Source organism: Amblyomma maculatum, chromosome 7, assembly GCF_055883805.1.
Source record: "Amblyomma maculatum isolate TAMU_Amacu chromosome 7, ASM5588380v1, whole genome shotgun sequence".
Lineage (NCBI taxonomy): Eukaryota > Metazoa > Arthropoda > Arachnida > Ixodida > Ixodidae > Amblyomma > Amblyomma maculatum.
Window position 1 is genome coordinate 117554622 of NC_139350.1, and position 6242 is coordinate 117560863.

Below are 6242 nucleotides of genomic sequence, written 5' to 3' on the forward strand. Positions count from 1 at the left end.
GCGCGATGCTGGAAAGTTCGGTGTTCGGGTGAGAGACATGAACTGCGAGGATTGAACGAGTACGGACCGCTCGGCGAAGACCAATGGCGACGAGGTGTTGAGAAGAAACCATGCTGGGCATGAGAGGACGTCCGAAGGGCATCGATAGAAGCGGCCAGCTGATCGATCCGGACCTCTAACCATGAAATGATCGAGGTCTCCGGTGGAGAAGAGAGGGCAGCGATGGAAGGAGAAGTCGCGTCGTGGACTCGATCAGCGAGCTGGGCGAGGCGGTCAAGGGTCAAGTCCCTCGCCGCAGCCAAGTTGAAACGGGAGGACTGCGGCTAGCGTTGAAGGAAGAGCTGCCTCAACAGTGCGCCATTCGAGTAGGCGTTGCATTCGCCCAAGAGCTGCCGCTTTCGAGTGAGTAGCTGCGAGGGGCGGCGGTCTCCAAGCTCTTCGTAGGTGAGCAGCTGCTGGAGGCGCGCACTCTCGGACGCCGTGGTGAAGTCCAGAAAGCCCTGCTTTAGTCGCTGGTACGGGGCATCGCCCAAGGGTCTAGCGATAATGTCCGCTACCTCTGCAGGTTGGAAAGTGAATGACGAAACCGAGATGTCTCCGAGGTGATGTGGTGGAATTGGAAGATGGCTTATGGCTCAAGTGTCCGCAGATGGAACCAGATCTGCGGACACTTGAGCCATAATACTGTAGGCGGAGCTGGAGAGCTGCGACGCCCCGTTGGCGCAAGGTAGCGTCAGGCCGAAGGTCGCCTGAGGGTGGTAGGTTGTTGAGGTCTGTCATTTCTTAGGCCGGAGTCACCACTGTTGCGATGAAGCACCAGAGCAAGATGACCAGCATGGCAGGCTTTCTCATTCTGAACAGCCCGTGCCGTGCCTGCTCTCCGAGCACGCGCTGGTCATCTTTATTTTCCTCGAACACTGATCTCAGCGCCTCCGGTTTATAGCGTCGGCGGGCGCTATAAAGCCTGGCTAGTCGAGTCAAACGATATATTGAACACAAATTACGAATAAACGGCCTCCGTCGTCGCCTAATTAGAAGCGCTTTTCTTAATGTCTCACTTTCGAGGTATGACGAGGAACATAGCTCCGGATATTGACACTCTCATACCCCCGTATATAGCAATGTAAAAAAATTATTCCTTTGTCGTCTAAAACAACGTTAGATGTGAAGGGTTATTCAATAAGTTCACTTAAAGAGGAGTCAGTGAGAATGGGCGTGTGCACTGCAAAAGGAAGCGACTAAAGAAGCGCATGAGTGTATTAAAAAAACTTATATTGCGAGTAATCAAGTCGCGCCCTTGCCAGATTCCCCTTCCGCTTTACACACGTACATACATAGAAAAGAAAAACAACATAATTTTATTGCTTGTTGGGAAGTTAATGTAATTTCAAACTAGCACTGGACTGCTCTTTTAAAGCACGTACAATTTTAAAGGTATCTACAGCGCCGGAAAGGGCATTAGAAGTGAATTGCATGAACCTAAGTCATTTATTAGCGCAACAATAAAAAACAAAAAATGCAATATTGTCAACAACACTAATTACCCAAGCAGAATCCGAGAGTCATCCCTTCAATCAAATAAAGCGTTTATTTATTATCTGTTTTCTTTTTCTTGTCAGCTGCCACAGCTCGCTGCGTTTTCTACGCCGCATGCCCAGTTATTTTGAAGATTTCATTTTTGTGATCATTTTGCTTGTCGAATTTCTCCGCAGTTCCTATGGTGTCTCCTCTCTTCGCATTAGCTCTGAGTTGGAAGCCCCGTGCACAATTTCGCTTCATTGACAAGCTTCAGAAGAGCTGTAAAATAACGCTAAATTCACATGATAAGAGAACTTTATGCGAAACATATCACTGCTGCGACAATTAACCGATCAATGACAAAAGTCGTTTCAACGAGCGAAATTCCTCGGCATCATGGCTCGTCTTGGGTTTGTGGGGTTTAACGTCCCAAAGCGACTCAGGCTATGAGAGACGCCGTAGTGGAGGACTCCGGAAATATCAACCACCTGGGGTTTTTTACCGTGCACTGACATCGCACAGCACACGGGCGCCTTGCTTTTCGCCTCCATCGAAAAGCGGCCGCCGAAGCCGGGATTCGATCCTGCACCCTTTGGAACAGTAGTCGAGCGCCGTAACCACTGCGCCGTCTATCATCTCGTCTATCATCATCGTCGCGAAAATACTCAAATTTCCTTCGAAGTGCTGTTACAGCGACGAGCTCAAAATGATCCAAATCAAAATTCGTTTGTGCAGCTCAGCTGTCCGATTTGCGCTATGTACACTGATAGGCTCTTGAAATCTTGCATTTTCTCTACTGGCATTGCTGTCGAAACACACGGGGCAGCGCGATTAGGGTGCTTTGTCTTCGGTATACAATGCCTTTTGCGTTTTCGAACAATGTGCCAGCAAGAAAATAAAGAGCCTTGCTACACAAACTATCACAAGAGTACTTGAATATAGTTCCTTTGATAAATGCAGAAATTGTTCACTTCGAAGTAAGTTATTTCTTATATGCAGAGCTTGTGCACACATTTTAATCTCGAGGAAGTCTATCAGTGACAAGAACAAATGGCGGACTTCCAATTCGTTTCAATAGGCGTTGCCCTCAGAGCAAAGCATGCAGGCCAGCATAAAGAGGTCTGATGTTAAACAAAACATATACCAGAAAGCTTCTTAAGAGAGGACGCGATAGCGCCTTTAATGCGCTATCTTCATTCCACCAATTTTAGGCGTCTAGAGGCTGGCACGTAGTTGGCAAAGCGTACATCTATTTGTTTTTCATTTTAGGGTAAAGACGCAGCATCTTCTCGGCGCACACCCTACGTTTACAGTGAACGGCATATAATTGGAGGCACACATGTCGGCGGCTTGAATCCCTGTCACAAATTGGGCTGAAACTGGGAAAGAAGGTGGATGCTAAATAAGCGAAAAAATGCACGACAGCACGCTGAACGCTGCACAATGAACGGCTACGTCATAATTTAATACGAAATGACTTGCGCTCTGCGATATCGCGTAATAAAAAGAAATGAAACCAAAGAGGAGAATGTTACTAGAAACGCTGGTTCTGGCGAGCAAGTCGACAACGCTGTCGCACTTGTTTCACGGCATTAAATTTCGCATCACACAAACACGTTCACTGAGGTAATGCATGCCTTCGAAGCTAAAACTGTCATAATGTAGTCATAACTGCACTGCAGCTGTGTAGAGGGCAACGGCAGCACGTAACAACTATGTGTATGCCGGCCGCTCCATGCTTCCGCGCCGCGTGTAGCAGACGACGCGCCTGGCAAGGAGCAAGAGTCAACTGCAGCGCCGTTAGTTCACGCGACCGCCACCGGGGACCCCTCTCCGGGCGGAGCTGTGAAACTGAGTTTGTGCTAGTAACGTTGATTATGACCTCAGCATTAAGCAGCTGCATTCATTGCATTCATTGATTACGAAAAAGCATTTGACTCAGTTGAAACCTCGGCGGTGATGCAGGCATTGCGAAATCAGGGGGTAGACGAGCCGTACGTGAAAGTGCTGGAAGATATATATAGTGGCTGCACAGCAACCATAGTTCTGCATAAAGAAAGTAACAAAATTCCCATAAAGAAAGGTGTTAGGCAAGGAGACACAATCTCCCCAGTACTATTCACAGCTTGTTTAGAGGAAGTATTCAGAGACTTGGAATGGGAGCAGTTAGGGATAAGGGTAGATGGAGAATACCTCAGTAATCTGCGATTTGCTGATGACATTGCCTTGCTAAGCAACTCGGGGGATGAACTGCAAATAATGATTGATGACCTAGACAGAAAAAGTAGAAAGGTAGGCTTGAAAATCAATATGCAGAAGACTAAGGTAATGTTCAACAGCTTCGGGAAGGAACAGCAGTTTACATTAGGTAGCGAAATACTGGAAGTAGTAGGCGAATATGTCTACTTAGGACAGGTAGTAACCGCAGATCCGGACCATGGAAAGGAAATAACAAGAAGAATAAGATTGGGATGGTGCGCATTTGGCAAGCACTCGCAGATTATGACTAGCAGCTTACCGGTATCGCTCAAGAGGAAAGTATACAACAGTTGCATCTTGCCTGTACTCACCTATGGGGCTGAAACGTGGAGGCTAACCAAGAGAGTTCTACTTAAGTTGAGGACAACCCAGAGGGCTATGGAACGAAAAATGGTAGGGGTAACAATAAGAGATAGAAAGCGTGCAGAGTGGGTCAGAGAAATAACTCAAGTTACCGACATTCTAGTGGAAATTAAGAAGAAGAAATGGACATGGGCAGGACATGTAGGGCGAAGAGAGGATAACCGATGGTCGCTGAGGGTAACAAACTGGATTCCAAGGGAAGGAAAGCGTAGCAGGGGGCGGCAGAAAGTTAGGTGGGCGGATGAGATTAAGAAGTTCGCAGGGGTCAAGTGGATGCAGCTAGCACAGAACCGGGTTAAGTGGAGAAATATGGGAGAGGCCTTCGCCCTGCAGTGGGTATAATCAGGCTGATGGTGATGATTAAGCAGCTGGGCACGAATCCTAGTCAGTAATGGCATGAGAAGTGCTGCACCTCGTACTGCAAAAACCTCACTGCATGTGAATGCGGGTCAACGAGAAAAACATCACCTTCCTTCACCTTGTCTAGGAGACCACTGCACGGAGTTACCACCTCGTCAGGTGTCTTGTCTCCTCATGCTTTCGATACAATTCTTATTTCTCCTGAAGGTGATATCACCACCAGTAGTTCTACAAGCATTACGGTGCTTGTAATAAGAATATGTCTGGCTCCTTGCTCTAATAATAATGGACATTGCATGAACATCTCAGTACAATCAATAACGCCAGTAATACCACCAAAGAAGGGCTCCTGAAATGTTTCTGTCGATTAACTCGATGTGCCTGTCAGAAAGTCCACAATATTACTTTTTCATATTTTCTGCAAGAACATGAAGCCAATCACAAAAAAGGAGCTCACAGTGCCATTTGAGATGCCAAATTGGCATACCAATTAGTCTTCAGTAAAAAGAGCCAAACGAAGTCTCATGAGGACCGAGATCTGTTGGGTTGCGGAATCGAGCCATGTGTTAGACGCTGGTCTCCAAGCTGAGAGTACAAATTGCGGGAAAGCAGTGAACATGGCTGCGTATACAAATTGTGTATAAAACGTAGCTGTTCTTGCCGACTGAAAGACCATTTCTTTAGTAACAGTAGCATGATTTGTGTGCTTGCTTTTATGCACAGCAACTTATAACTTGGCTGCTGAACACTCTTGCTGCAGAGAGGCCAAACGCTATTTAAGCCTGCAATTTTCTTCAATCATATTAGATATATCTTGCATGTGAGATCTGTTTACGTTTCCATGTGGCAGTCTCTGCCATGGAAACAGTTGCCGTATGGGCAGTATCATTCTCATCTTGTCCTGTGTCAAATGTGTTAAGCGCACTTTGTCCAGGATTACATGCAGCAGGTTTGCATGCTTCCCTCAATCTACGCTTTCTTGTAGCACGTTAATCTTGAATCTTCTGGGCCACATTTCCCGAGGCACGATAAGCAAAAATAGAGGAGACATTGTCAGGATGTGTGGGATAAGATGATGGTTAAATAAAGAAAGAAAAAAAAATTGAAAAGTAGAAGCCACATGTGCACTTCAAAAAAAAAAAACATTAGATGAAAATTACTAATGTTGCTCAGGACTTCTTCAGAAAAAGGAAGAAACACTTGGCATTCTTTGGTGTGATTATATACTCTCTATAGAGAACTTGTAGCTTAGAAGCCTAACAAAAATATTGAAAGAAGTGGGTTCGAAGTATTGCACTCCTCGCTCACGTTGTAGGCGATTGAATAATTTTTTTTTTCATCAGCTGAGAACAGGAAAACAAAAAGTGAAATGAATGATACTCCAGTGTTTTAGGATTTCGTCCCTATTGAAATGTGGTTGCTGTGAATGGGATCGAACACACGGGATGAAGGTTAGCAACAGCCTGCCTGAGCTGTCGCGCCAGATATGCGCGTAAAAGGTAAACGCCAACCGGGCATTACAAGCAGATTGGGCCACATCGTAGCAAGAACGGCCGCTCATAAACTAAGCGCTCGACTACAAAGTTGGAATACTTGCGTTCAATCCCGGCCGTGGCGCCTGAGTTTTGAATGACTTGATCACCGAGACGCAATAAGAGAAAGAAAAATTCGACTGACATAGCACAAAAGATTTGGGAAACTTTCATGGTCAGCCCTATACCAAAAAACATGAGCCCCCAGCA